This window comes from Lepidochelys olivacea (assembly GCF_965140295.1).
Source record: "Lepidochelys olivacea isolate rLepOli2 genome assembly, chromosome: 25".
Taxonomy (NCBI): Eukaryota; Metazoa; Chordata; order Testudines; family Cheloniidae; genus Lepidochelys; species Lepidochelys olivacea.
The window spans coordinates 6,598,871-6,616,945 of record NC_140435.1 but is presented as its reverse complement, the minus strand read 5'-3'; the positions used below and the strand labels follow the sequence as shown (position 1 = coordinate 6,616,945).

Here is an 18,075-nt window from a genome sequence, read left to right as displayed (position 1 = left end):
GACCCCGGGTCCAGCTAGCTAAGGAACCTGTCTCTGCCAGTGTCCAACACCCGCTGCTTCAGAGGAAGATGTAAGAACCCCTCGGAGCAGATGTGGGTTAAGGTGCTGGGTGTGACGCTCTGTACCTCGGGGGAACATCCTACACCCCCATGTTCATCTTTATAACATGATTGTGTGGTATCCAAGGCAAAGTTTCTTATGTTGGGTGTCTTCGGAAGGCTCATAATGCTCTGAGCATGGTTGTTATAGTGATGTGATAGTTTCAGAGTAACAGCCGTGTTAGTCTGTATTCACAAAAAGAAAAGGAGGACTTGTGGCACCTTAGAGACTAACCAATTTATGGTCACTTTGGATGGGCTATTACCAGCAGGAGAGTGAGTTTGTGTGTGGGGGGGGGCGGAGGGTGAGAAAATCTGGATTTGTGCTGGAAATGGCCCAACTTGATTATCATACACATTGTAAGGAGAGTGATCACTTTAGATAAGCTATTACCAGCAGGAGAGTGGGGTTGGAGGAGGTATTGTTTCATGGTCTCTGTATATATAATGTCTTCTGCAGTTTCCACAGTATGCATCCGATGAAGTGAGCTGTAGCTCACGAAAGCTTATGCTCAAATAAATTGGTTAGTCTCTAAGGTGCCACAAGTCCTCCTTTTCTTTTTAGTGATGTTATAGTAATTGTTACAGTAATGTTGTAGTGAGGTTACAGGTTATAATTTCGTTTATACATTTATGAGGCTGAAAATGTGTCCTTATGGCTTAAAGCAAAACCATGCAAAAACTCGCCAAGAGCGGTGAAGCAGTAGGACCCCCTCACCAGTCACTGCCCATTCTGTAGCTGTGCGCCTAAGTTTTCCTTGCTAAGTGCACTTGGCACTTGTCGCCATGGAATTTCATTGTGTTGAATTCAGACCAATTATCTAATTTGTCACGGTCATTTTGAATTCTAATCCTGGCCTCCAAAGTACCTCCCAGCTGGGTGTCATCTGCACGGCATACTCTCCACTCCATTATCCAAGTCATTAATGAAAATATTGACTTGTCCCGGACCCAGGACTGACCGCTGCAGGACTCCACTATATACTCCCTCCTCGGCTGAGAGTGAACCATTGATAACTAATCGTTGATTACAGTCTTTCAACCAATTGTGCCCCCATGTTACGGATACTTCTTTTAGCCCATGTTTCCCTAGTTTGCTTATGCGAATATCATGTGGGACTGGGTCAAAAGCCCTATAAAATCCAGATCTAGCACATCTACTGCTTCCCCCCATCCGCTAGGACAGTAACCCTGTTGAAGAAGGAAATTAGGCTGCTCTGTCATGCTGACTATTCCTTATAACTCTGTTATCCTCTAGGTGCTTACAAACTGATGGTTCACTAATTTATTCCAGTATCTTTCCAGATATTGAAGTCAGGCTGACTGGCCTATAATTCCCCGGATTCTCTCTGGTCCCCTTTCTAAAAGTAAGTATTGTGTTTGCCCTTCTCCAGTCCTCTGGGACCTCATCTATCCTCCAGGAGTTCTCCAAGTTAATTGCCAATGGTTCTGAGATTGCTTCAGACTAGTTCCTTAAGTAAAGTGAGATGAATTTAATCAGACCATGCCAACTTGAATACATCAAATTTATCTAAATATTCTTTAACCTGTCCTCTCCTTATTTTGGCTTGCGTTCCTTCCCCGTTGTTGTTAATATTAATTGTGCTGAGTATCTGGTTACCACTAATCTTTTTAGTGATGACTGAAGCAAAATAGGCATTAAACACTTCAGTGATCTTGATGTCATCAGTTAATAGCTCCCATTCTCCACTAAGGAGAGGACCTGCACTTTCCTTCGTCTTTCTCTTCATTCTAATATATTCAAATAACCTCTTCTTACTGCCTTTTATCTTCCTTGCTAGGTGTGACTCATGTCCCTTAGGCCTTCTGTACACTACAAAACTAGGTTGACTTAATTAAGGTCATTCAATCGGCTGTTGGTGTCCATCCTACTCTCCTCCTGCCGGTGGAGCGCATCCTCACAGGAACACTTGCATTGACTGAAGTGGGGCATTGTGGGGCACTGGCAGCCACTAGAGCCCCACATCTATCCTAGGATGACAGCCCCTGCTGCAGCCCTGCTCCAGCTCAATTTCACAGTACAGAGCCTACCAGCAGTGAAATTGACATCCTTGTCCATTTCACACTGCTATTGTCTCTGCTCAGAGCAGCTGCACCCAGACAGCTCTGGGAACTCCCTGCGACCGGCAGCCATGCTTGGAGTGGGGAGCCAGAGGGAAGCAGGCTCCCAGTGGTAAGAGGGGAGCCCAGGCAGCAGCCTGCTGGGAGAAAGTAGCCAGGAGCGTGGGGGGGGGGGGCAGCAGGGCTCCCAGAGGACAAAGACATTTTGCCTTTCTTTCTTTTGAATCATGAAATCTATCATGTCATGATCATTTTCACCCAGTGTCCAATCTCTTTTTGAATCTTGTTAAATTCTTGTGGCAATGAGTTCCCCAGTTTAATCACACATTGCATGAGACAGTATTTCCTTTGATTGGTTTGGAATTTCCCATCTTTTCATTTCATTGAATGTCCCTTTGTTCTTGTGCTATGATAAGGGAAGGAGAACAGAGGCTCCTGAGCTCCCTTCTTTAGGCCAGGCATTATTTACAGACTTTTATCACACCCCCTCTTATTCGTCTCCTTGCTGGGGTAACATCCCAGTCTTTTCAATTTCTCCTCCAAGGAGGTTTTTCCAAGCTGTTGCTTATTCTCCTCATCCTTGTCTGAACCCCCCTCTAGTTCTGCTATATCCTTGTGGAGCCACAGTGACCAGCATTGCACGCAGCGTCCAGGCGAGGCTGCACCATTGATTTACATAAAGGCGTTAGAAAATTCTCTGTATTATTCCCTTATGCAGCCTCACATTGTGCTCGCTATTTTGACTGCAGCTGCACATTGAGCAGGAGTCTCCACTGAGCTGCGACAATGGCTCCCTTTTCTTGAGCTGACACAGTTAATTTGGACACTGTATGGTGCACGGGTAATTTATTTCCCCCCTGCAATGTGCATTGCTTTGCATTTGTTGACTTTGAATTTCATTTGTAATTAGAATTGTAGAATCATAGAAGATCAGGGTTGGAAGAGACCTCAGGAGGTATCTAGTCCAACGCCCTGCTCAAAGCAGGACCAATCTCCAACTAAATCATCCCAGCCAGGGCTTTGTCAAGCCGGGCCTTAAAAACCTCCCTAGGTAATTGTGTGGCCTGTTTCTGTACAGGGTTCCTCTCTGAAGTTCCCTCACCATGCTCTCTGGTCCTGACTCACCTAATTTACTGATAGTCCTGGGCAGATTCCAGCCCCCTCCCTGGCTCACCCCCCTTTCCACATCATGAACAAACATGTTGGATACTCCAACCTAGTGCAGAACTCCTGTGACTCCTGCTGTTCACCTCTGGCCATGATAAAAATTCACCATTAAATCCTAGTCTTTTTTTTCTGACTCTGAGCCAATTTTTGACCCGTGACAATATTTTGCCTCTCGCCCGCTGGTGACTTCGCTTCTTTAGCGGTTAAAAAAGATTTCTTTGGAAGTATACATAAATTATGTCAGCTGGTTCTTCTTTACCCACTACTGTACTAACATGGGCAAAGAATTCTAAGATATCAGCGAGACAATTTTCCTTAGCTGAATCTCTCTTGGTCTGACCCTGTCGTGGAATGATCTCCACAGTGTTTTGTCATTCTGTTTTTAACTAGCTTTTCAGCTGAGAGATGAGGCTGACTGGTCTATATGGAGCACCCCAGAGCCTTTTCAAAATACAAGTCCAAGATTTGCTCCCTCCAAGTCTCTGGAACAGCTGATGTTTTTAATAAGTGTTCAGCCATTTTTTTAGCAGCTCAGCTACCTCGTAGCCTAGGTCTGGTCCCGTATTACATTTTAAATGATCAGTTTGCTCCAGCAGCTCTCTCATAGTACCCAGAGAAGATCAATCCCGGGGCAGGAATTCCCATGACATCTCAGCAGTGAAGACTGATGCAAGGAAATCATTTGGCTTCTCAATCTCCCTTAATTGCTCCTGTTAATTCCTGGTAATCAAGCGGGCTCACCCAGTCTTTCCCAGTCTTCCTGCTTCTGATAGACTTAAAGGCTTGCTCATGGCTGGTTTTTATACCTTTGCCTATTTGCTCTTCAGACTCCATTTTGGCTCCTCTGATTTCCCCCTCTCCTATCGCCTGTGGTACTTTGTGCTCCTGATTATTGGCTTCACGGGGACAGGTTACCAAATCTGGCAGGATTTCTGTTTGCCTGAAACACGCTCTTGATCCTGCCATGTAGCTGTTTGTTTGGTGGGACACGTGTCTGCTGAGACTCTAGTTGTATTCCTACGTAGCATCCAGGCCACCTCTAGGGATTCGACTCTGTTACTTCCAGCTTTGGGCCCTTCACCCTCTCTCGAGTTCACTGTTTGGCACTTACCTGCCCCAGGGATGTTGACTAATTATATTGCGGTCTCTGGTCCTGAGTGGTTCAGCTACTGTCACTTCTCGAATTAGCTCCTATCAGTTACCTCGGCATCATCAAGCACAGCCTCTCCTCTCACACTTTGGCACTCGCTGCTCCACGAAGGAATCACTGAAAGTGTCAAGATTTGTTTCTTTCGCCCCGTCCCCTTGGGCTGTGTGACCAGTTCATAGGCGGGTAGCTGAAGTCCCCCATTACTATTGTTTTGCTGGGTTTTGCTGCCTTGTCCCTAGTTTCCTTTCCTTGACTTGGAGCCCGGTCATGCGGCCCCACTGATGGAGTGACACATTCCTACAACTTGGGATTTGTATCCACACATATGCAACTGGGCAGGCCTCTCCGCTCAGAATTCCACTCTCCCTCGATTCTGCTGACTCTTTATGGCCCAGAACTGCGCCCCCAGCTCTTTGGCTTCATCCGGCTTGTAACCGGGTATGACCCTAGCCCATTGGTTTTCATAGAAATGCCCGTCTGGAAGAGCTCGCGAGAGGTCATCTCATCCATCCCCCCCCGGCGCTGAGGCAGGACCAAGTCAGCTTAAAGCATCCCTCCAGGAGCTTGTCCAACGTGCCCTTAAAAACCTCAGGCAACGGGGATTCTACAGCTTGCCTTGATCACCTGGGCAATGCTGAGCTAGCCTGAGCATTTCAATGTTTTTCCTAATATCCAACCTAAATCTCCCTGGCTGCAAACTGACTCAGTTACTTCCTGTATTTGTCATTCTGTCACATCACTGCAATGGTCCAAGTCCATTCCCAGGCATTCCAGGGCCCCAGGGTTTGGTTTTACATTTCTTGCATTTGCGCACAGACATGTCTAGGGTTTAGTTTTGACCAGGTGCCAGTTTATGTTTAACCCGTTGGTCTGACACCCGCTGAGCTTACAGACTTTTGACCTCTGCATTGGTATATGATCCTGCTCTAGTTCAGGTGTAATTTACACCACACCTTTAATTGGATGCCCAGACACCATTCTGAGGGGTGAGCTCCTCAGCTCCTGCCAGCCTTCCACCAGCTCCTGGGGCAAACATTCCTCCTGAGTGACGTCCTGTGTCAGCAGTCTGGTTCCACTTAGACCACTTAGACTGTGCAACCTTTGGCATGCAGCCCACCAGGGAAATCCTCTGGCGGGCCAGGACAGTTTGTTTACCTGCAGTGTCTGCAGGTTCAGCCAATTGCAGCTCCCACGGGCCGCGGTTCACCGTTCCAGGCTAATGGGGACTGCGGGAAGCAGTGGGCAGCACATCCCTCGACCCGCGCCGCTTCCTGCAGCCCCCATTGGCCTGGAACGGCGAACCACGGCCCGTGGGAGCTGCGATCGGCCGAACTGTCGGACGCTGCGGGTAAGCAAACCATCCCGGCCTGCCAGTGGCTTTCCCCGATGGGCCACATGCCAAAGGTTGCCAATCCCTGACTTAGACTTAGGTGGAGCCCAGCCCTTCCGCAGAGGCTCTCCCTTCCCAAAAATGTTCCCTGATGCCTGATAAATTTAAGCCCTGTTCGTCAGGAGACTGGCTTCCCCAGCGGGAGAATCAGGGAAGTTAGTCCTGAGGTGAGCCCACTCCACAATGCCCTCCTAGCCAGGTCAATAAAGAGCCCGGAGTCTCTGCTCCTTCACGCCAGCAGCTCTGACCTCCCGATGCTGCCTCTGGGCTCTGAGGTCCCTGAGCTGTTTGCACCAGGTATTTACATAAGCCAGGTGGCCACAAGACAAGCCATGTGCCATGACTAGTCTGCGGCTGGTCTCCATGCTGCGCAGTTAGACTGGGCTTTAACCCTGCACAGAGCAGGGCTGGATAACATTTGTGGGCGGTTAGTTATTCAGGTAAAAGGGTTTTATTATTGTTCAGATTTCAATCCCTTAGTCAACCCGACTGTTAATGGAGTCGCCCTCCCTGCCATGCCCGGCCCACACAGTGCAAACGTCCCCATGTTCGCTCCATGTGGGACCCCCCAGGCTGCTCGGAAAGGGCCAGAGCAGCACTGAACACCGGCCTTCTTCACTCCATGCACCCGCTTACATCCTGGACCTGCGCTTGGTCTCCTGAAGCCTGGCACCAAGGACCCTACTATGAAGACTCGCTTGGAGAGCCCAGCGACACCCATTTGACAGTCAGAGTGTGTCTGCGTGTTTGATTGTTGTTCTGTACCTGCCCCTGCCTCAGTTCCAGCCCTGACAGACAGTGACTGCCCCTGACCCAGCCCATGGTGTCTAGCCCCCAACACAACCCCACAAAGTACGAGGTGCAAGCAAAAGAAAGGACACTTACCAGGAGGCACAGATCCTACTCCGCCCAAACACCCCCGTGCTGGCTGGCTCTGCTGGGACCTCCTGCTGCCTCAGAAACAGCTACCAACGCCAAAGGCTTTAGCTCCTCTCACCTGCTAATGACTGAGCCTCCTGGCATCTGGTTTCCCAAAGCCTGGGACAAGATGCAGGATCCTAGAGACCTTCTAATATGAAACTAAACCAGGGTTACAGTCAGCGCTTTATTGCTGTTTTTAACTGCTCCCGCAGCAAGTCCAGGGTAAGGTTCAAAAACCGCCGTGCCATTTACCAGAAGGAACTGCCACTCAGTCCGAACTCCTCTGCCTATTCTCACTAGATCTGGGGCCATTCAGACCAGGAGACGTGGCTGACTAGCAGACACGGATTTCCTGGAAGAGCAGTGACTTCAGACTATGTGACTTAACCCAAACAATATATATTGTTATACATCTGTGTGGGCCTGCCCACAAACTCACAGCATAAGGGGTTTACCAGGTTTTGACAGGGCACTTTGATTTTCCAGTGGTCCCTAAGTTAATAGCACATGGTCAGGGCCAACTGGTTTGAAATCTGCATTTTGGAAAGAATGTAAGAGAGAACAAAGCTCAGACAGAAATGGTTGTTTTTTATGGCAATGGAAATGGTTATTATTCAACAAACAAACCTTCCCCTGTGGTATTTACAAGACAAATAGAGAGCCTAAAAGTGAAACTAACCAAACACTAAAGTGAAACTGACAGTTACCTCACCTGAAAATGCAAAACCAAACAGCTTAACCAGTGAGAAGGTAACTGAAATTTTTAAATTTCCGCCCATTTGAATTGCTAGGTGCTAGTACCCTGGGGGGGGGAATATGTTTCCAGCAGCATTATGGGCTTGATTCCGATCTCCCCCACTCCAGCGTAAGGCAACGCTGTGAAATCTGTGTGATTATAGCTGCGTCTGGCTGCGAGGGAAATCAGGCCCATGCAGTTTAAACAGATCGTGTCCTCTTAAGGCTCTGGGTTTTTGTTCGTTTGGTTTTCTCCACCACAAGCTCACTTCCTGCCCTCAGAGCTTACAAAAGAAAAAAAAGCAGGACCTGAATGTGGAGTGTGTGTCACTCCAGCAGAGAAACTCTGTAGCCCCATCCCTCTTCCCACCAGCCACAGCCCATAAACAGGTCCAGGTTATTGTCATTGCTGATTAGCACCATAGCAGGGACTTTTCTGGGTGCTCCCCACTGCTCAAATTTTCCGGGAAGAGCCCGCGGGAGGAGAGACAGATTGGACATTGCACACTCTTGTCCAGGATCTCCTACTGGGCAGTCGGGGATGGCCCGTGGTCACCCCAAGAACGGAAGCACAGAGACCATGCAATGAGCTGTGGCAGAGATCGGGAAGTTTAGTTCAGGCGTTTACAACGCCTTGTCTACACTAGACAGGGTCCGGTGCTATGGTGCTATCCTGGCAAGCCCTGCCTGTGGAGACGCGGCAAGAGGGCGTCTCTGGCATCACTTATACCAGTTCCTGAACGGAACAAGCGATCCCAGCAAATGTCCTTTTTGCTGGTGTAACTGGGTCCACACCGGGGCTTTGCCAGCAGGGCTATGTCAGTCACAGGTGGGAATTTTTTTAGCTGGCAAAACGTTTAAGTGTTGACCTGGCCCAAGTCTCCCTCTGCCTACCAGGACCTGCCATTCCCAGCACAGGGAGCCGGGCACACGATAACTCTGCTCCTGCCAGCAGCTACAGAGAGCAGTGAGGTGGCGGCCCTGGGGGTTAGGCGCCCAGGTACAAACGCACCTGTCCCCCGGCTGCATACTCAGTAGCAGCGCAGCCATGGCTCAGGATACCCACCTCGGTACGTGCCCCAGCGGAGATTCAAATCCCATTGTGCTGGGCACTTGTAACTGGAGTCGGCCACCTCCCATGCGCCCAATCATTGCCAAGGGTCACGCTACAGGCAGCCGGCCTCAGTTTCCCTGCTTGGACTGTTTAAATAAAACTTCCCTTGGTCAAATATACCTCTCCTTGGGGACTAGATTTTTAATATAAAATTAACTGCAAATAAGAGTCACAAATCCCAACCCAAATCCATTCCTAAGGCTTCGCAAGACAAGGTTTCCCTTCCTTCCTCCTACCCCTACCTGGGACAATCCCTGGTCTGAAGCTTCCCCACAGGAGCTTTTCCTCACCTTGTGAAGACTCTGTACCAACTTCCTGGGCTTCCACCTGCTGCCCATTATGGGCACTCCCTGATCCAACCCAGGTGTGCCTATTTAGTGGTCAGGGCTGGCTAGCCTCAGGCCCTCCACCACCTGGTACAGCACCGCACAAGTACACAGCCCTGCCCCCAAACTGCTGACACTCTAAACAGCCCAGCCAGGTGGAGGCAGGATCCATAGCCCCATTTCACAGACCGGAAACTGAGGCCCCAGAGGCTAAGGGAGTTGCCCAAGGTGACACTGGGAGGCGGAAAACCTGGGCCTGATGCCGAGACCCATGGCAGAGAGGGCCTCGTGCTTCAGAGCAGCCTGCCCCTGGCTCTGGACCAGACAATGACAAGTGGGTCGTGTAACCCTGCGTGGGGTAGGCCAGCTCTGCCCCCATGGGAGCCGTCTCACTCCCTTGCTGTACCTCCACATGCCCAAAGAGTGTCATTCCCTGCGCCCTGCTGGCTGCACCATGGCAGATTTCCTCAGCCTGGCTCAGCTCCACATGGGCCTGAGTCTGGAATGAGAACCAGCTCCCTCCCCGCAGCAGGCTGGAATAGGAGGCAGCTGAGCAGGCCCCGTGGCCCCTTGCAGTGACCTGGGCTAGACCAGAACCGCCCAGACCTGCAGTGCCCCGATGGATCGCGGTGTCCCTCAGGCACTAGCGATTTACATTGGTTAGCCATCGCTGTATTGCCCTGGGGGCAGCCTCCAGACAGCCCATGCCAAGGGCCTGGCGACACATTCGGAACGACTCTTATTGTGACTTGTAATTGAAAGCTATCGCAAATGCATGGTTCTGCCTGTTTAGCTGGGGTTACTAGGACCCCCTGTCACAGAGTCCCTGGGCGATGCTCTGGAACTGCTCCCCATGAAGCCAGTCAGGACCCTGGGGAAGTCTCCTGTCTGGGAGCAGCCTGTCTGCAGGACACAAAGCTCACACAGCTTCCTCCTTCCTGGGTCTGACCTTGGAGCATTCAGCATCCTCTGTCCCTCCGTGTGCTTCCCACAGCGAGTCCGCCCAGGCGGGGTCTGGGGGGGGGGGGCAGAGGGTCCTGCCCCCCAACTCCGCAGTCAGACGTGACTCTCAGCCAGCCAGTAAAACAGAGGTTTATTAGACGACAGGAACATGGTCTAAAACAGAGCTTGTAGGTGCAGAGAACAGGACCCCTCAGCTGGGTCCATTTTGGGGGGCAGTGAGCCAGACAACCCCATCTGCACTTCACTCCATGTCCCCAGCCAGCCCCAAACTGAAACTCTCTCCAGCCCCCCCTCCTCTGGGCTTTGTCCCTTTCCCGGGCCAGGAGGTCACCTGATCTCTTTGTCTTCAACCCTGTAGCTCTCACCTTGCAGGGGGGAAGGGCCCAGGTCATCAGTTGCCAGGAAACAGGGTGCCAGCCATTCTCTGTGTCCAGACCCCTGCACACACCTGTCCTCCAGGGCTCTGCAATGATCATACACCCTTACCCCACCCCCTAGACACTTAAGAACTGCATAGGGGAAACTGAGGCACCCCCACACTATTCAGAGAAAACATTAAGAACAGTCCCGCTTCGTCACACCCCCCTCTCTGGAACCTAATTAAGCCAGCTTGTTGTAATGCGGTCCATGCAAATGGCCAGCAGCGAGAACAAATTAGTTGCAGCTGGGACCTCACAGTCCGCCCTAAGCTGTGTTTCATTGCAGGCTGGCAGAGATGATACAAACTGTGCCTGGCTCTTGGTGTCAGATCCATGCCACGGACACGAGGCTTCACCTGCATGGAGCTGATTGCAGGAACAGGGTCCCTGGGAGCAGAGTGTGACCCTCTGGATCCTGGAGTTGCTCAGCAGCCCAGTGCAGCGGTGCGGGTGCTTTGCTGCCAGGGCTTCATGTTTGTCTAACACCAAGAAAACACACAGCCAGGGTGAATTTTCAAGGCACTGCAGCTGGCATTAACTCCTTGCACAGGGTGCTGTTGGCATCGCTGGGGGAAAGCGAGCCAGGTTTAGTGCTCGCGCCCTTTGGCTTTTACAGACTCAGGTTTGTTTTATCATCCACCGTGAGGTTTTCTAAATCGCTTTTCTCCCGATAAAGGCGTTGGTCGGGTGCCTTGGGCACCTCATGCTGCAGTTATACTAGTTCCACTGGCAAGCAGCTGCCCTGGGCATGGGCACCGGCTGACAGAAAAAACTAGAGAGCGAGCGTGAGCATGGGCAGGCGCGCTGCCGGCATCTCTGGTTTCTCTTGTGCCTCATTGTCCCTTGCAATGTTGCTGAGCAGCATGGTGACTTCAGGAGGCTCCATGGGTCTCGCGGGACAAAGCATCTTGGGCCAGATTCTGCTCTCGTTTCCACAGGTACAAAACGGGAGCAGGGCCAGTGCACAGCTCCAGGCCAATGCCAGTGTGACCGACAGGAGAATCTGGCCCCTGGCCCTGCAACAGTCCTAGCTAAGGAACAGCAAGCCAAACCGGGGAGAGGCTGGGCTGGCCCCTTCTCCCAGCTGCCCCAGCTGATGCAGGCCTCTCCCGCACAGTGTGTTCTCCAGGGCGTGGCCAAGCCAGCACCAAGTATACGCCCCGCTTCCTAGAGCTCTCTGTCCCCAGGTTTCTGCAGGTGGTCCTGGGGGCATTTTCTCCACCACCCCTAGGGAAATGTCTCATGCACTCCCACCCTGCATGTGTGTTTGGGCCCTGGTGGCTGAGAGGGGTGTGGGACGTGGGCACTCACTATGGGGAGGGAAGGCGCTGGCAGGGGTCTCACCAGAGGGGCAGGGGACACCCCCCTTAGCAGTCCTGCTCTGACTTCAGTCACCCTGATATCTGCTGGGAGAGCAATACAGCGGTGCACAGATAATCCAGGAAGTTTTTGGAGAGGGTAGGGGACAATTTCCTGGTGCAAGTGCTGGAGGAACCAACTAGGGGCAGAGCTCTTCTTGACCTGCTGCTCACAAACCGGGAAGAATTAGTAGGGGAAGCTAAAGTGGATGGGAACCTGGGAGGCAGTGACCATGAGATGGTCGAGTTCAGGATCCTGACACAGGGAAGAAAGGAGAGCAGCAGAATAGGACCCTGGACTTCAGAAAAGCAGACTTTGACTCCCTCAGGGAACTGGGGATGGGCAGGATCCCCTGGGAGAATAACATGAAGGGGAAAGGAATCCAGGAGAGCTGGCTGTATTTTAAAGAATCCTTATTGAGGTTACAGGGACAAACCATCCCGATGTGTAGAAAGAATAGTAAATATGGCAGGCGACCAGCTTGGCTTCACAGTGAAATCCTTGCTGATCTTAAACACAAAAAAGAAGCTTACAAGAAGTGGAAGATTAGACAAATGACCAGGGAAGAGTATAAAAATATTGCTCGAGCATGCAGGAGTGAAATCAGGAAGGCCAAATCACACCTGGAGTTGCAGCTAGCAAGAGATGTTAAGAGTAACAAGAAGGGTTTCTTCAGGTATGTTAGCAACAAGAAGAAAGTCAAGGAAAGTGTGGGTCCCTTACTGAATGAGGGAGGCAACCTAGTGACAGAGGATGTGGAAAAAGCAAATGTACTCAATGCTTTTTTTACCTCTGTCTTCACGAACAAGATCAGCTCCCAGATTACTGCACTGGGCAGCACAGCCTGGGGAGGAGGTGACCAGCCCTTTGTGGAGAAAGAAGTGGTTCGGGACTATTTAGAAAAGCTGGATGAGCACAAGTCCATGGGGCCGGATGCGCTGCATCTGAGCGTGCTAAAGGAGTTGGCGGATGTGATTGCAGATCCATTGGCCATTATCTTTGAAAACTCATGGCGATCGGGGGAAGTCCCGGACGACTGGAAAAAGGCTAATGTAGTGCCCATCTTTAAAAAAGGGGAAGAAAGAGGATCCTGGGAACTACAGGCCAGTCAGCCTCACCTCAGTCCCTGGAAAAATCATGGAGCAGGTCCTCAAGGAATCAATTCTGAAGCACTTAGAGGAGAGGAAAGTGATCAGGAACAGTCAGCATGGATTCACCAAGGGCAAGTCATGCCTGACTAATCTAGTTGCCTTCTACGACGAGATAACTGGCTCTGTGGATGAGGGGAAAGCCATGGACATGTTGTTTCTTGACTTTAGCAAAGCTTTTGACACCATCTCCCACAGTATTCTTGCCAGCAAGTTAAAGAAGTACGGGCTGGATGAATGGACTATAAGGTGGATAGAAAGCTGGCTAGATTGTTGGGCTCAATGGGTAGTGATCAATGGCTCCATGTCTAGTTGGCAGCCGGTATCAAGTGGAGTGCCCCAAGGGTCGGTCCTGGGGCTGGTTTTGTTCAATATCTTCATAAATGATCTGGAGGATGGTGTGGATTGCACCCTCAGCAAGTTTGCAGATGACACTAAACTGGGAGGAGAGGTAGATATGCTGGAGCGTAGGGATAGGATACAGAGGGACCTAGACAAATTAGAGGATTGGGCCAAAAGAAATCTGATGAGGTTCAACAAGGACAAGTGCAGAGTCCTGCACTTAGGATGGAAGAATCCCATGCACCGCTACAGACTAGGGACCGAATGGCTCGGCAGCAGTTCTGCAGAAAAGGACCTAGGGGTGACAGTGGACGAGAAGCTGGATATGAGTCAACAGTGTGCCCTTGTTGCCAAGAAGGCCAATGGCATTTTGGGATGTATACGTAGGGGCATTGCCAGCAGATCAAGGGACATGATCGTTCCCCTCTATTCAACATTGGTGAGGCCTCATCTGGAGTACTGTGTCCAGTTTTGGGCTCCACACTACAAGAAGGATGTGGAAAAATTGGAAAACGTCCAGCGGAGGGCAACAAAAATGATTAGGGGACTGGAACACAGGACTTATGAGGAGAGGCTGAGGGAACCGGGATTGTTTAGTCTGCAGAAGAGAAGAATGAGGGGGGATTTGATAGCTGCTTTCAACTACCTGAGAGGTGGTTCCAAAGAGGATGGATCTAGACTGTCCTCAGTGGTAGCTGATGACAGAACAAGGAGTAATGGTCTCAAGTTGCAGTGGGGGAGGTTTAGGTTGGATATTAGGAAAAACTTTTTCACTAGGAGGGTGGTGAAGCACTGGAATGCGTTTCCTGGGGAGGTGGTGGAATCTCCTTCCTTTGAGGTTTTTAAGGTCAGGCTTGACAAAGCCCTGGCTGGGATGATTTAACTGGGAATTGGTCCTGCTTTGAGCAGGGGGTTGGACTAGATGACCTTCTGGGGTCCCTTCCAACCCTGATATTCTATGATTCTATTCTATGATTCCCCTTGCTATGGGCTGGAGTCCTGCTGCGTGGCACACCCTCAGCAGGAGCTGCCTGGCCAGGGCAGGAGATAAAACCAGTGTTTGGGGGTCGTGTGCTGAACAGTGAGGGACCAAGCCACAAACCCCAGGGGGTTTGGCCCCAGGTTCTTGTGCAGCCTGTCTCTGAACTGCCGAGTCCCACACCTACCGTACAAGCAGGAGGGGCCTGGCTCGGGGCTTTGATTTGGACTCATAGAATCATAGATCATAGAATCTCAGGGTTGGAAGGGACCCCAGGAGGTCATCTAGTCCAACCCCCTGCTCAAAGCAGGACCAATCCCCAATTTTTGCCCCAGATGCCTAAATGGCCCCCTCAAGGATTGAACTCACAACCCTGGGTTTAGCAGGCCAAAGCTCAAACCACTGAGCTCTCCCTCCCACCCTGGGCCCCTTTAGCCCTGGCCATTGCAGCATCTCACACATGCCGGAATCTGGCTTCCTGCCAGCCTGGGCTATCTCTCCCTCGGCAGCCCGTGGCTCCTTCCGTGAAGGCGCATCAGAGAGAAGCCACACGCACGAGAGACCACGCTGGGCTGCGTGGCTGAGCCAGCCCTGTGGGCTCAGAACAGTGTAAGCCAGCCAGAGCAGCTGGTGTCCTGCTCGTGTGCATTGGTCTGAGCCAAACCGTGCTCATCCAGGGATACCCCAGAGGGCAGTGGCTGGCCCCATGAGCTTCATGGCCTTCAACCAGCCGCATCGAAGCACAGCACAGACAGCAGCCACTTCGACCTCCCCTGAGCGCCCGCCAGGCATCGCCCCCCGTGCCTGCCTGCAATAAGCCACCTCGCTCACTTCAAAGCCTATAGTGGGTTGCTAGTACAAACCAGCCCCTTTCGTTCCACTCAGCTGGCGGCTGCTGACCTCAGAATCTGAGGGAAAGTCACAGCCCTCTTAACTAGACGTACTCGACCAAGGGCATCTTGCCGCCTAGATCCAGGGGCGAGCACAGAGGACAGCAACAAGACTGATTATGGGGCTGGAGGGCTGACGGACGAGGAGAGATTACAAAAGCGAAATATTTATGGTTTGGCTAAGAGACGACTCCAAGGAACATGATAACAGCCTGCAAGTATTTGAAGGGGTTGTAAGCACTGAAGCTAGAGAGGGATCAGGTCACGCTCAGGGTTGCAGGCTGAAATTAAGCAAATGAAAATTCAGGCGTGATACCAGGACGAATGTCCTGAGACTGTGATCACTGTGGTGGGACTTTTATAACAAAGGCTGGCAAAGCTCCAGGGAAGGTGTCATAGGGAATAACCGCGAATAGGCGTTTTCCTCTTCAATTGTTTGATTCCGTGGAGAGAGGGGCCAGAACCAAGCATATCAGAACGTGGTGGATGTCTGGAATTGGCTCCAGATCCAAACCATGTGCTTAGGTCCATCTTTAATTCAGCTACAGAGCGAGAGATACCGCTAGCGTGCATGAGATGAGCTACACACACAGCCCAACCTGGCTGGTCACAAACCACTTCCCCCAGAGCCAGTCATTTCACATGATTTCATCCCGGCCTGTGACAGAGCGACCCTGCTGATATCCAGGCGGGCAGTGATCGAAAAAAAATTCCTATTTATTTTTTCTCTCTTCCATAAAAGGGAAAAGTGGAAGATCTTTACAGCTGGTGGGGAAGGGATGCCAGGCAGGGGATGCGTACACACAGACGGACACTTGGGTTCAGTCTCTGATCTCAAACAGACTTGGTTTCTATCTATATTTCCCTGCCACAAACATCTGTTGTTAACTTCTGAGCTGGGTGAAATTAACACGCCGTGGCTGTAACTCACTATTAAAGTTTCTTTTTAAACGAAGCCCTTTTTCTTTTGCAAAGCACTGTGCCAATCAACTATATTTTCCACATACCTTTGGCAATGCTAGGTCCGAGGGGGATCCCTGGAAAGAAGCGGTGCGGTGCCACAAAGGAGAGGCGCTCCTGCTTGGCGGGTGGCTGGCTGAAGAACCTCTTTCCCAGCTGATGGAAGCACAGATGTGGGGGGCGGGGGGGAGAGAGATGACTGTGCAGAGGGGAGGAGAGACAGACCAAGAGAGGCTGCAGCTTTTTAACTGCTGTCTTGGCTCCTTCCCCTGAGAGAGCGAGGCAGACGGGGGTCAGGGGTCAGCAATGGAGCTGAGGATGGGACGGTGAGAATTGGGAACTGAAGCCGTGGACCAAGTCGGGAGGTGCATGGGAAGGCTCAGTTGCACTCTTGGGACTGTCCCACAGTGGTGACATGCCACAGCCTACAGGAAAAAGGAACTTCGACCCCTGGGCAGACCCTAGTGGAGGGTCCTGGGGGGCGAGGAGTGAGGAAATGACTCAGAAAGGCACCGTCTTCAAGCATCACAAGGCCATAAATAGTTGCCCATCTGGAGCACAACAGGGGGTGGGATGGAAACAGAGTGTGCTGCATAGACTGGAAAACCTCATCCTGCAGAACGGAAGGGAGGCATTCATTTCCCCGCAACGCCCCCCAGCAAAAGCAGCTGGTGAAAGCAATTAATGAAGCAAGGAATCATAGCAAAGTACTGCCTTCCAAAGCCCCAGGGATCTCAAAGCACTTACCAATCACTGAGCCCCACCCCTCCTCCATGGGATGGGGAAGTATCGTTAAACCCATTGTGCAGAAGGGAAACTGAGGCACAGAGCAGCTGAGGGCCTGATTCTGCAACTCTTGAGTAAGAATCATTCAGATGATTAAAGGCTGCAGAAATGGGCCCCGGGTGACTTGTCTGAAGTCACAAAGTGAGTCTTTGGCAGAGCTGAGAACAGAACCCAGGAGTCCTGGTTCCTGACCCCCAGGCCCTGCCATGTTGAAAACAAATGATCACGTAGAAACCTGCTCCCGCTTGCACTGAAGTCAAGGGGAGTTTTGCCAATGATTTCAGCAGGTTAAGGATCATGAATTACGCAGCCACCCTTCTGCACGAGCAATCGGCTCAATGATTAATTGCCGGGGAGAAGAGAGGTCGCTCTGTAGAAGGCACTTCACAGCCTGGGACGTTCAGTGACGTCAGAATGGATTCCACGCCGATGAAGAGACAGGTTCCGGGTGGGATTGGAGTCTCTGTTCTCGGGACCATCTGGCTGGGTCAAGCACCCTGAATAACGCTGGCTTCATTGCTATCGCTGCACGGGAAGAAGGACGCAGAGTGTTTGCCTACAGCTAAATTTATCAGTCAGAAATTCCTCTAGTTGTCGACTGAGCACGTCCCCCAGCAGGTGAGCCCCGGCACCCTGATTTGCTAAGGTAGTGAAGGTGACAACCAAGGTCTCCCCAAGGAAGGCAGCAGGCTGGGCAGAGATGGCCCTGTTAGCGCAGTTGACATCGCTGGTAAATGAGCAAGATCACAGGTAGGCGCAGAGGCTGTCAATTGCAGGCTATGTGGTCGAATGATTAGGGCAGGGCTGCAGGGCTATATTCCAATCCCAGCACCTTGGTCTTGGGCAAGCCACCTCCCCAAAGTATTCCCCTGTGGGTGTGTGACGGAGCATTCGCTCTGTTTTGCGCCTGGTACCCAGCGCTCCCATCACATTTCAATCGGCATTAATTTAACAGGTGCCATTGGTTGGAGGCTCAGCTGGACCTGTTCGGAATGGCCATGTCTGGGGACAGAGCTGTCCGGCTTTTGATCAACCTGTGTGTCCGCACCCCAAACCTACATTGCATATGTGTGTGTCTGGACAGCCAGACCCCCCTCCCAACCACACACACACACACACACACACGCCACCATGCATACCCCACTCACCCCCCCACACACACCCCACACTCACACACACACATCCCATGCCACGCACACCATCAACCCCACCATGTACACCCCACTCACACACACACATCCCATGC

General features: G+C 51.5%; 1 protein-coding gene across 4 annotated transcripts in view; it reads right to left on the bottom strand.

Annotated features, from left to right (window-relative positions):
• Positions 1 to 17,008, bottom strand: part of TBXA2R (thromboxane A2 receptor) — a 43,525-nt gene extending 26,517 nt beyond the window's left edge. Inside the window, exons 1-2 of one of the 4 annotated variants that reach the window (XM_084614350.1) lie at positions 6,773 to 7,076; positions 4,459 to 4,614 (exon numbers count right to left, since the gene is read on the bottom strand). The gene's annotated coding sequence lies outside the window, so the exon portion shown is untranslated. Of the gene's footprint in view, positions 1 to 4,458; positions 4,615 to 6,772; positions 7,077 to 16,090; positions 16,219 to 16,790 lie in introns of those variants that run through there. The other 3 variants (XM_084614351.1, XM_084614349.1, XM_084614348.1) reach the window with 3 other exon arrangements.
• Between the last annotated feature and the right edge of the window lie 1,067 nt (positions 17,009 to 18,075).